This window comes from Monodelphis domestica, chromosome 5 (genome assembly GCF_027887165.1).
Source record: "Monodelphis domestica isolate mMonDom1 chromosome 5, mMonDom1.pri, whole genome shotgun sequence".
In the NCBI taxonomy this organism is placed as follows: domain Eukaryota; kingdom Metazoa; phylum Chordata; class Mammalia; order Didelphimorphia; family Didelphidae; genus Monodelphis; species Monodelphis domestica.
The window spans coordinates 226,407,680-226,420,923 of record NC_077231.1 but is presented as its reverse complement, the minus strand read 5'-3'; the positions used below and the strand labels follow the sequence as shown (position 1 = coordinate 226,420,923).

General features: G+C 41.4%; 1 non-coding gene across 1 annotated transcript; it reads left to right on the top strand.

The window, feature by feature from the left end:
- The first annotated feature begins 9,838 nt into the window (after positions 1-9,838).
- On the top strand, positions 9,839-9,910 carry TRNAC-GCA (transfer RNA cysteine (anticodon GCA)). The gene has a single exon. It is a non-coding gene; the product is annotated as a tRNA-Cys (tRNA).
- The last annotated feature ends 3,334 nt before the right edge of the window (positions 9,911-13,244 follow it).

Sequence of the window (13,244 nt, the reverse complement as noted above, 5' to 3'; positions counted from 1 at the left end):
AGAATATAAGCTCCCTGAAGGCAGGGACTCAATGGATGTTGTTGTTATTGTTTTGGTTTTGGGGGGAATCCCCTACCCTTAGCACAGGGTTTTGTGTTTAGAAAGTGCTTAAAGCTTATTGGATTTAATGAAATGTAGGAGAGACAGAGAGATGAAGAGAGAGACAAATGGACAAAGATGGAGAGAGATGGAGAGAAAGAGAGAGACAGAGACAGTGTCAGGAACAAAGAGAGAGGAGGGGGAAGACAGAAAGAGAGCTCATGTGCTAATGTTGATTTTGAGGTAACTAGAATGGGAGTGCTCTGGCAGGCCCAGAATAGCAAAAGAGAAAAATAGTCTATTCAATTTTGAACATAGTGAGATCTAGAGATTGCAGAGTGAACATCAAGGGGGTCATGTCTAATAGGCAGTGTGTGATGTGCAAATTGGGTTATTTAGGCACTGAGGTTTAAATGGCAAACCATCCACAGAATCTGTTTTGGCGCTTCTGTCTTTGTATTCCCAGAATCTAGCACGTAATATGGGCTGAATAATTTTATCAAGTGAATTCTTTTTATGCAGCCAAACTATGCATTTGTGGGGTTGCCTGTGAGATAGGGTAGTCTTAGGGGGGCAGACCAGGGGAAAGTTAGGCTTCTCATGTTTTCCTCCACTGCTCTAGCCCACTCCTTTATGGCAATTTTCTTTGTGTATGTATCTGCCACATAGCTCCCCCCTTGAATTAAAATCCTTTGAGGATGATTGTATAACTCTTTGTATCCCCAAACCTAGCACAGAGCCATATTATAGGTAAGAGGATCATATTGCTGAAAGCAATCTCAGAGGCCTTCTAGTTCAACCCCTTCATTTATACATAAGGAGCCTCAGGCCCAGAGAGATGAAGGAACTTGCCCAGAATACCCAAGTAATAAATAAATACCAGCATTCTGATTCCAAATCCATTGCTTTTTCTTTTTTCTTTTTTTTTTAAACTCTTACCTTCAGTCTCGGAGTCAATACTGTGTATTGGCTCCAAGGCAGAAGAGTGGTAAGGGCTAGGCAATGGGGGTCAAGTGACTTGCCCAGGGTCACACAGCTGGGAAGTGTCTGAGGCCAAATTTGAACCTAGGACCTCCCATCTCTAGGCCTGGCTCTCAATCTACTGAGCCACCCAGCTGCCCCCTCCATCACTTTTTCTGATGTAATGTGCTACCTCTCCTTAATAAATGTTTGTTGCTTCCCAGCCTCCTCCACTACAAGACAGTAGCGTCAGCCTCATCTTCACTTTCCTTCCCTAGATCTGATGTGAGGAGAAGATGCTATTCTCAAACTCGGAAGGCCCTCCAATCCCTGGAGGTAGACAAACATGTTGGGTATCCCTAGGACAACTCGGTGTAAATCATCCTCTTGTTCAGAGCCCCAGAAATCAAAGAGCGGAGCTACGTATGTCTCACTGAGTGGTGGAGCTTGAGGTTTGAGGTTAAGGTGACAGGTAACCGCCTCCTGGTGATAAGACAAGCAGGAAGAGAAAAGCCCAATTCTAGGGCATTTTAGACACCCAGAAGTGATTGGAACCAGCTGGTGAGGAGAAGAAACTGGAGGTGGGGTGCCAGAGCAAGATACAAAAACAACTGTGTATAGTGCATTGTACATGCTTGTGTTTGCTTTTCTTCACACAGTACTAAGAGAAGAAGAGTTTTGATTGGGGGAGTAAAAAAGCAGGTAAAACAATGCTACTGGGGGCATTTCTGATGGCTAGCCAGAGGGCAGCATGAACAAACTGAGCTTCGAGGGAGTGTCAGAAAGTGTGGTAGAAAGAAGATGCCAATTTTTGCCCTGCTTCAGTCTGCCCTGCCTAATCCCATGTATTCAATTCAACAAGCACCCATCGAGCACCCACAATGTTCCAGTCCCAGTATGAGACTACCGAGATACAAAGACAAAAACCAAAGTAGTCCCTGCCCTCAGGGAGCCTACATTCTATGGAGAAAAATGACATGTACAAAGATAAGCACACACAATATACAAAGAGTAAATACAAAGAAATGTGGAGGTGGGGACAGGGAACACGACTAACTGGGGAGGGCGATCAGGAAAGCCATCCTATAGGAAATGGCATCTTACAGAGCTTTGGGGAAGACAAAAACCAGTAGGGATTTAGGGAGGCAAAGGTGAGGAGGGAGAGCATTCCAGACATGGGAGATGGGCTGTACAAAAGCATGGGGCACGAGGGGGAATGTTATAAATGATGAACAGTAAGTAGGCCAATCTGACTGAAACAAGAGTGTGTGAAGGAAAGCAATGTGTGATCAGTCTGGAAAAACAAGTTGAAGCCAGATGGCAGAGGGCTTTAAACTCCAGAGAGAGGAGTTCATATTTGAGTTAAAAGGGAAGAAAGGAGCTGCTGAAACTTCTTGAAAAGAACAGAAACTGGGGCAGCTAAGTGGCTCATGAGACAGAGAGCCAGGCCTGAAGACTACAGGTCCTGGGTTCAAGTCTAGATGACCCTAGGCAAGTCATTTAACCCCAACTGCCTAGCCCTTACTCGCTTCTTCTTAGGATCAATTAGCATTGATTCTAAGACAGAAGGTAGTTTATTAAAAGAAAAAGAACAGTAATGTGATCAGACTTTTCATTCCCCTCTTAGAAGTCAGTAAAGATGCTCTCTTCTAGCAGCCCAAATAGGTGCCCTTAAACACAACAACAAAAGCATCTGTGTGACTCAGTGGATTGAGAGCCAGGTCTAGAGATAGGAGACCCTGGGTTCAAATTTGACCTCAGATACTTCCAGCTGTGTGACCCTGAGCAAGTCACTGAACCCCCATTGCCTAGCCTTTACTACTCTTCTGCCTTAGAACTGATACACAGTATTAGGGCTTAAAAAGTAAAGTAAAGGTTTAAACAAAACAAGCCAGCTTTCTCTGCTCCCCTAGACAAGGTCTGCCAAGATCCCCTGAACAAGGACAGATTTGCCTGTTGTTGTATGTTATTCTCCCATGATGTATGGAAGAATATATATCTATATCTCCAGCTCCTATTAAGAGGCAACTCCACTTGGGAGTCTTAAGCTGCTTGCTGGAGGCAAAGCCTACTAGGTGTCAGAACTAAGTCTGGCACAAGTATGGTGAGTCCCCATAAGAGGGGCCTATCTAATGAGGGACCAACTGGCCTTGGGCCCTAGGTAAAGCCAAGGTGAGGTTTGCCAGTGAGTAGAGATCCAGCCTCAAAAAAGCCTCAATCTCTTATAATCAGAGAGATGCAAATCAAAACAACTCTGAGGTATCACCTCACACCTAGCAGATTGGCTAACATAACAGCAAAGGAAAGTAATGAATGCTGGAGGGGATGTGGCAAAGTAGGGACATTAATTCATTGCTGGTGGAGTTGTGAACTGATCCAACCATTCTGGAGGGCAATTTGGAACTATGCCCAAAGGGCGACAAAAGAATATCTACCCTTTGACCCAGCCATAGCACTGCTGGGTCTGTACCCCAAAGAGACAATGGACACAAAGACTTGTACAAAAATATTCATAGCTGCGCTCTTTGTGGTGGCCCAAAACTGGAAAACGAGGGGATGCCCATCAATTGGGGAATGGCTGAACAAACTGTGGTATATGTTGGTGATGGAGTACTATTGTGCTAAAAGGAATAACAAAGTGGAGAAGTTCCATGGAGACTGGAACAACCTCCAGGAAGTGATGTAGAGCGAAAGGAGCAGAACCAGGAGAACATTGTACAGAGACTAATACACTGTGGTATAATCGAACGTAATGGACTTCTCCATTAGTGGCGGTGTAATGTCCCTGAACAACTTGCAGGGATCCAGGAGAAAAAAACACCATTCATAAGCAAAGGATAAACTATGGGAGTGGAAACACCGAGAAAAAGCAACTGCCTGAATACAGAGGTTGAGGGGACATGACAGAGGATAGACTCTAAATGAACACTCTAATGCAAATACTATCAACAAAGCAATGGGTTCAAATCAAGAAAACATCTAATGCCCAGTGGGCTTACACGTCGGCTATGGGGGGTGGGGGGGAGGAAAAGAAAATGATCTATGTCTTTAACGAATAATGCTTGGAAATGATCAAATAAAATATATTAAATTAAAAAAAAAGGGGCAACTCAAGTACTATCTTTTGCTTGGTGCCTTTCCTGATCCCCCAACTACCAATGATTTCTCTCCTTCCCAAGCAACCTAGTTCATTTGTATTTATTAACTTTATATTTATGCTGTATACATTTATGGATGTATTTATCTGCCCAATTGGAAGGTGAGCTCCTTATGAGTCTGGATGGGTTCATTCTTTGTACTTGTATTCCTTACCTGGAACCTAGTGGGTATTTACCAAATGGATCTCTTCTCCCTTCTCCCCAAGTACTAATAGAAATAGGATACCAGAGTTTGAGTGGTTTTTCTACTCCTCAAAATCCTCACCTCCAACTTTACCTATTTTCAATTTTTTTTTTTCATTCCCTCTGTGTGACAACAGCAGAGAGTTACTCAGGGTAAACAGAGATAGAATCTAACTCAGGAAGTCATCTGTTTGGGGATGTATAATGGGGGGAAGTCCAAAAGGGAGGACCAGCCCTAGGGAATAAGGTCAATGATTCATGATTTGAAAAGAGCTGGGAAGGTCTAACTGGTCTTCCCATTCCAATCTGTCATGGTGCCTAAAATTTTACCATAAGACATACATTTCTTAGGATCAGGTTCCAGTTAGAATGTAAGTTCCTTTGAGAAGTAACAGGCTAAACTCTGATCAGTTGCTAACACCTTAGTGTTGACTAGTGCTAAAAAGAAAGCCGGCAGAGTCTCAGAGGAATCCTCTGAGACCTGGGTAGAAGTCCCAGGGTACCAGAATCCTGAGCACCTTAAAAGAAGGAAGTGGTGCCATGTGAGGGAATAAAAGGGATGAAGGAGGGTAGATGTGGGGCCCCTGTTTCTATCTGAGTTTTAATGCTACTAGTTTAAAGTATAACATGAGATATCCTTGGGGCAGAGGAACAATGACTCTGATAAGAGTCTGCCTTTGGTTTTGGCAGTCTTAGATTTAATTCTTCGTCATTTCAGCTTGGTATTGCAACTTTTAAATTTCCTCCATCTTGCTTGGTCTAGAATGTGCACACCCACACTACACAGCTACGAAGTATCTGACATCTAGCTGTTCCCTTGGGCTGTCCTAAGCCAAGCTTGAGCTACCATTGGCACATGTGAGACGCAGGAAGTGAGGTAGAAAACAGCCTCTGGAGTTCTTGTCACTTCCTGTGGAGAAGGTTAGACTCTAGTTCTATCCTGGAGCTGGAGCTTGGAGGAGCCCCTCAGACAGCTTTCCTTCAATCGGTCACGTGGGTGAGTGATAAGGACTGACTCCGCTTTTTCCCTTTGGGTCCCAGGCCAAACCCTTGAACTCCTGTCTCTGGTTCAGCCTGGGCCGAAGCAGTTGAGCTAACTCCCTTTCCTTCTCTCCTATTTCTCCCTCTTTTAGTTTCTTCCCCCTGTTGAAATTAAATCACCATAAAACTCCATTCTGACTTGAATGTTTCATTTTAGGATTTATGAGTAAAATCCTTGGTGACCTATAATTATTATATTCAGTCTCAAACCCCTAAATTTGAATTTAACAGTGTCACAGTGGTTAGTTTGAGATTTATAGTCAGGAAGATTTGAGTTCAAAATCTGCCTGAAACATTTATGTGTATGACCCTAGGAAAGTCACTTAACCTTTTTCAGTCTTAGTTTCCTCATCTGTAAACTGGGATAATTATATAGCATATTCCTCACAGGGTTGCTGTGAGTGTCAAATAAGACAACACATGTAAAGTGCTAGCCTACTAGGTCTATATCCCAAAGAGATAAAAAGAAAGTGGGGGAGGGAAGGACCTATTTGTGCAAAAATATTTATAGAAGCTTTTTTGTGGTGGCAAAGAATCAAAAATCGAGGGAATGTCCATCAATTGGGGAATGGCTGAACAAATTATGGTACATGTTGGTGATAGAATACTATTGTGCTATAAGAAATGATGAGCAGGATGATTTCAGAAAAACCTGGAAAGATCTACATGAACTGATACAGAATGAAATAAGCAGAACCAGGAGAACATTGTACACAGTAACAGTAAATATTGTGCAATGATCAATTGTGATGTATTTAGCTACCCTCAGCAATACAATAGTCTAGGACAGTTTTGAGGGATATATGACAAAGAATATCCACCTCCAGAGAAAGAACTATTGGGGTTGAAATGCAGATCAAAGCATATGATTTTTCACTTTAATTTATCTGGATTTTTATTTGGGGTTTTTGGTTTTATATGATTATTCTCTTACAAAAATGAACAATATGTAAATATGTTTTGCTCTGTAATACACGTATAACCCATATTGAACTATTTGCCAGTTCCAGAAGGAGGGAGTAAAGGGAGGGAGAGAGACAATTTAGATCATATGACTTTGGAAAACTTATGTGGAAATTTATTACGTGAAGTTGGTAAAATAAAATATCTTTATAATTTAAAAAAGAGACAAAAAATGTAAGTGCTAGCTTTTATTTCTCCTGGTTGATATGTGAAACAGTTGGAATTCCATCTTCTTCCCATCTGGGAAGCTAGTTGATACAAGAGAGGAGCATGGTTTTTGTAGCAATGGGGTAGCTTCCTCAGGTATATTAGGTTGGATTCCTACCTCTGATGTTACATGTAGACAAACTCTGAGGATGATACATGAATGTTTCCCCAAAATAGAGGACAGGGCAAAGGGCCATGTCTAAAGCAGAAGCAGCCTGGAACAAGCAAGCCATATGGATGTTGGTCTCATCAAAACAGAAATTTTGGACTATGGTACCCATGTAGTATAGGGAGCCAGCTAAGCCACAGAAAACTACCTAATGCCAAATCCAGAAGAGTTTCAATGACCAGCAGCTATGGTGATGGTTAGCATTTGAACATAGAAGAAAACAGGGCAAGAGTATGTTTGGAGAACTAAAAGATTATCTGGGTTAGTCCACAAAAAGTCCATTTAACCCACAATGCAGCTAAATGTAGCCTCCATTTCTCTGATGCCTCATTGTAGCATGGAGGTGACCCTGAGATCTCAAAGGCCAGAAGGGCACTTTCTACCAGTTGAAAGTTTAATACAGTCTGTTACTAGCCTTGGATCATGGGCCAAAAAGCAGAGTATGTCTGTTGTCTAATAACTAGCAGAGTGAAATGTAGAGATGTTAATCATAAGAGGATTAGCTACCAAGTGGTGATTTTTTTCCACCAGGGCAATTCATTACCTCTCTACTAAGGCATAAAGGAGTTTCCATCCATCTTGGTTGTATTCACACATGAAATCACCTCTCTATCAGCAAGTATTCGTTAAGCATTTTCTGTTTCTGGTACTATGGAAGACACTGGGGCTGTAAAGACAATAAATGAAACAATGACATTGAAATGTAATTGGTTAAAATGATATATGTTCTAAATAAAAAACACTTGTGTCAATATTAGTTAAAAATTTGAAATTGAATTTGGATCATTTATAAATTATTTATCTTGGGGGAATCTAGATAACTCAATGGATATCAAGCCCACCCTGGAGGCTGGAGAGCCCTGGGCTCAAATGTGACCAAAGATACTTCACCATAGCCTTTGCTGCTTTTCTGTCTTAGAATCGATTAATTCTAAGACTGAAGAGAAGTGTTATTTTTTTTTTAATTATCTTGAATTCTGGTTTTGAGGCAAAATAAATTTAATTAAAAGAAGATGAAGGGGTAGATGGAAAAATCAGTGGAAATTCCAAAGCAGAAGACTGGTTGCTTTCCAGGGAAGGTGTTAACCAGTTGATAGCAATGATTCCTTATTATGCCTAACTTCTCTTCGAAACTTCTTTCCTTTTCCTTAATACAGGTATATTATTAACATGATGTTTAACAGCCATGACTAAGCCCGTGCCCTGGTGGGGGATGGGGAAGGACTCACAAAGGGAAAGAGAGGAAGAGGGAGAACAGAGAAAGGAGAAACACTTGGGGCAACTGAACGGGGGTTGGGAAAGAAAAGAATGGAGTGGAAGGAGTATTAGGGATAATGTATATAATTGAGATAAAAAAGATTGCTTCAACTATGACTGGTGAAAAACAAAAGGAGGTACCGCCGATGCCTTTTAGAGGAAAGAAAGGAAGGGGTAGGAAAAAGATCGCCGACCACCAGGTGGCAATATCTACCCAAAATAGATATCTAGAAGGCCATCCATTGGATTTCATTTGGTGCTGATTAAAATGCAAGGTGGGGGACTGAGCAGATTCCATGTATATATGTTTCAGGATTTGTTTTTGTGTTATTTTCTGCAACTACCGACCAGAGCTTCCTCCCACTCCACTGGTTTCCCCCCTGAATCTTGCCTACTACTTGGTCCCTAAAGCAGTTTTAGGGAATGATTCCTCCTAAAGCACTTCGCAATCACAACCATTTTTCAGGGGTGGGGGTGGGGTGGTTCTGCCTACGAGGAAGAACCCAGAGAAGACAGAAACCCGGAAAGAAGAGAATTTGTGGCTCTCCACATTCTACCGTTTTCCAGCCTTCTTTCACCGAATTCTTCTTCGGGAATATCTTATTCCTGTCAAAGTTAACTTCCTACCATTTCCCAAACACAGCTCACACTTTCCCACCTCCTAGACTTTGCTCCAGCCATTTTCTTAGCCTAGAATTTGCTCTCCCCCATACTTGTACTAAATGAAACCCCACCTCTCCTTCAAAGCTTAATTCAAAAGCCGCCTCTTCAAAGAAGACTTCCTAGATCCCTTCAACTGCAAATTTAAGTTCCTGTTATCCTCCGACTGCGCATAACACTCTGTAGCTCATGCACTTTTACACTGGACATTAAATTTATTAGTGAACGTCTATTGTTCTTACTAGTTTGCAGGTTCGGAGAGATTGGGGACCCTATCAGATTCGTCCTTCTTCTTAGTACCTACACAAGAATTAGTAGAGGTGGGGGTGGTCCTCTTAAGCGCCGAATTCACTTGAGTGAATAATGTCCCCTCAAAGCCAGAAGCAGTAGTGTGTCGAGTAAGAGAAGTAGCCTAAGGAATGTTTAAGCCTCGTAGTTATTGGCCCAGCACTTGAGGGCAGCCCAGGCAGCCCAGACAGCCCCTGCCTCAGTTCTGAATGTTCCCGATCATCTCATATTTTATCTCATAGAGCTTTGGGGGAATTTTATCATTTAATTGGTTACCAGTCCATCACTTATGATTAAACAAATTCTAATAATTCTCCAGGGGTGACCTAAACCAATGAGTTTGCACCGGCTTCAATTGGTCTTCTTGAAGGGCTGCTATTATATAAGCTTGAACTTCGGGGCGGGGTGGGGAGAAGGAGTTTACATAATGCAAAATGGGAACCTTCACGTAGAACTCAATTCCCAACCATTCTGTCTCCACCCCCACCCTGAGAAACCTTGTGCGAGTCCTTTAAACGCACCGGGACCGGGAAAGCATCTGAGAGCCACCGGAGGGGGAATAACTCTTCTTCCCCATAACGAGACAGCGGAAATCATTTGCAACTGACCCATCAGCCTCCGGATCTGAGGCGGCAATAGCTAGAGGAGCTGTTTGCTGAGGGAAGAGCAGGTTAGTCCAGCTAAGCAAATACGTGTGGAAAAGACATATTCCGGAAGCTCGACACACTTGGCTATTCACTATATCACGTAAACCAAGCGAAAGGAGAGAAATCAGCCCCAGACGTCTTTTCGCCAGCATCCAAGTTAGCTCCAATAGCTTTAATGAAATAGCTTTCTCGTTTCTGGCCGCGGTGATGTCAGTGCAGTGACCAGAAGAAAATATACTAATAAGAAGACGGCAGATCTAGCGTGAGGGGGTATAGCTCAGTGGTAGAGCATTTGACTGCAGATCAAGAGGTCCCTGGTTCAAATCCAGGTGCCCCCTGTTATGTAGTTTTTTTACCATCAGGGCAGTTTACAGCTCAAATGGGTAGAATCATGTTTACTCCTTCCTCGGCCACCCTCATTCCAATTTCCTATTACATTTTAAACTCTTAATCATATGCTAGTTTGCAAGCTTTTCTGACTTTCTATGTGCTTTAATTTTGTTCCACAATTTGTAAGTTTCTTTAGGGTGAGCATCTATTTAGCACAAGAATGTTTATGGCAGATAGGTACATATCCAAACACAATTGTTTGGTGGAGTTGAAAAAAGACATAGGAGGAAGGAAGTCATAATATTGTGGTCCACTGAGGCAGACTGGTGGTGGGACAACCCTATACTAATAGAGAGGGGAAAATGTACCAGACTGTGAGGTTATCCTAACATTTGTAAGGGGTAGAAACAATTCTGCTGGAAGTAAGGATGTGCTTTGTTGCTCATAAAAAACACAGAAGCCAAAAACAAACAAGATTTTAAAAGAAAAATGCTGGGAGGTTCAGAACTGCTTCAAAAGAAAAGATTCCACTTGGAACTGCTATTATGTCCCATGACATAGCTCAGAGGCAGAGCATCTGACTGAAGAACAAGAGTTCTCCATAGGGGATGGCCTACATTATTAGGTTTACATTTTAGCCTGAAGAATGGCTTGCTCGATCAGACCACATGAGCAGGAGCTCACTCTGGCTCTAGGGAACTCCTGCCCATTTCTGTTATTGTCTTCATAAACAAAGACTGTCCTAAATAACTTTGCTCAACTTGAAAACAAAGTCTGCCCTAAAGTTTGCCCAAATTGAAAAGCCAGAGTGTGTTATAGTGAAAGAAAAAAATTATTCTAAAAATAATAAAACCCCTTATACTCCCCTCTCACCCCACCCCCCAAAAAACTTAAGTCTAGTCTCTGAATTAAACATGAAAGGTTGGCTGACTTGTGGATGGGGACTTTTGGAAAGCCCTGCTCTTCTTGGAGATGGGCTTTTGCTTTAACTTTGGGAAACATAACAGAACATCCAGTTCTTTATCTTTTTCATTATTGAAGACATCGGTGTCATATTTCCTGTAAAAGAGCACAGAATTGCAGAGTGCTATGGAAGGTCCCTTGGCAAAATATTGGGCAAAGAATGTCAGAATTCCAAAGGGACTTTAAAGGATCTCTCTTATACCACCTGTACAAGAACCCTCTTGGCAACATCCCCATTAAATAAATGGTCATTAAGCTTATTCTTGGAGTCCTCCTGCCACTGGGAGCCCACTATCTACTAACCACAGCTTACTTTGTTTTTGAATAGCCCTAATTCTTAGGAGGTCATTCTCTACGTTGAGTTCAATTCTGCTTCTCATGATCCAAGTTCTGCTCTCTGGGTTTAGGCAGAATAAATCTAATCTCTCTTCCATCAGACAGTACTTCAAATACTTTGGGAAAAAAATTATCATACTTTTACTATTTCTTCCCTCCACCTCCCATTCCGAATCTCACTTGACCATCCTGTTTACCCTCCTCTCCAACTTGTTAATATCCCTAAAATGTGGTGCCCAGAACCACATTGTCATGGAATGTGAACTAGGAATTTTGGATTTTTTTTAATTTAAATTTTTTCTTTTTATTTGTAATAGGATATTTGATTTTATTAGCCCTAATACCTTTGTATACCCCGAAGCTCTAGACTATAGAAACCTGCCATTGATTGTTAAATATTATGGGACTTTAATAATTGTGTCTGATTTCAGAAGAAGGGATCACAAAAGAGCCATTGTACAGTGCCAAGAAGCATAAGATCAAAGAGACCACCAATCCCTATGGGATTGATGAGAATTTGCACCAGGACAGAGGACTTATTTTGAGGTTCAAGGAAGTCTGTTTGACAATGTTAGACACTGGACTCCCCTGTCCCAGATTTCCTTCAAGTACCTTAGTTCAGCTGCCATTTTGGTCCCCTTATCCCTGAGAGTGAAGGAAAAATCAGACCAAGGAATCACATATTTCCCTTTTACTTCAAAATCTAATCTCTTTTTTCTCTTCTATAATATGGCAAATTTTGTAGTTGTGGCTGCTAATGAGTAAATGCTATATTACTACAATTGTCCTATAGGCTTGTGGGACATAAATCATTTTAATTGGGCCCTGATTCAAGGACCTATTATGGGCTTATTCTTGCTTACTCAGAATTTTACACACACACACACACATATATATATACATATATATGTATATATGGTTTTTTTTTTCCAACAACTTATTTTTTTCTTCTATTTGTTTTTTTTAATGTTTTTGTTTTTTTCTTTCAAGAATTGATCCATATACCCCATAACTCAGGCATGTATCCTGGGCTGATCTGGGTGTTGGTCAACACCCTCCTCAGGGGGATCGTATAATTTTCATAAAATCTAAGATTTTAAATTTTTTTGAAGAAAATTTCAGGAAAAGAAGCTTTCTAACTCCCCAAACCAAGAAAATGAATTCTTTTAAAGAAGGTGCCATAAAGAAGCCTGTGGAAACCATACACTGCATCAGAAGATCCAGAATGAAATTTGGAATTTATTTTGAATGTAAACTCTTATGCCAAAGGGGATTGCCCCCTAATTGGCTTTTGTCAATATGCCTAACAATCATTGGTTTTGCTCTCTTCTGTATTAGGGGATTATTTTTAAGAGGAAGATGATAATTTCAAGATTAAATCTGTCAATCTCCTCCCTCTTTCCTCCCTTTACCCTCCCTGTCCTACCTCCCTCCTCCCTTCCCACCCCTTTAGTTGATTCTTCTGTTGGTAGCACTGAAGTCAGCTCAAAGTGAGTATCTTGGTATATCAAACAAAGCACTCTCTCTTTAGTAAGTTTCAGTAAGGGGTTTATTTGGGAGAAAGGAAAAGGTAAAGAAGTTGAGGGGAGAGAGGGTTTGGGGTTTCCCTAATACTAAAACAATTCCTAAGTTGGAGGATGGTGGAATAGAGTTCAGATTGGGGAAAATGGCCAACAGGTTTGAAGCTTCAGTCACTGGAATATTATAGGGAGAAACCAGAGAGCAGGACTTTTTTGTCCTTCCTCCTTTCTTTCCCAAGGACAAGAGACCAAGTTTCTCAGATTGTCTGTTCTTTTTTAATGGTCCTTCCTCATCACCATTCCAATTAGAATGTCCTCCTTGATTGACAGTTCAGCAGTCCTGGCTTCTCCAGATCTGCTGCAGACTTTTCCCATTTTCTCTCCTCCACAACATTACACTTCCTCTTTTATTTCTCTCTTATCTCCAACTATTGTAACTTTCTCTTAGAAAATGCAATATTGTATGCACCTCTAGTAAGGGAATACTTAGAGATATAAGATAATTATGTGAAATGATTCATTG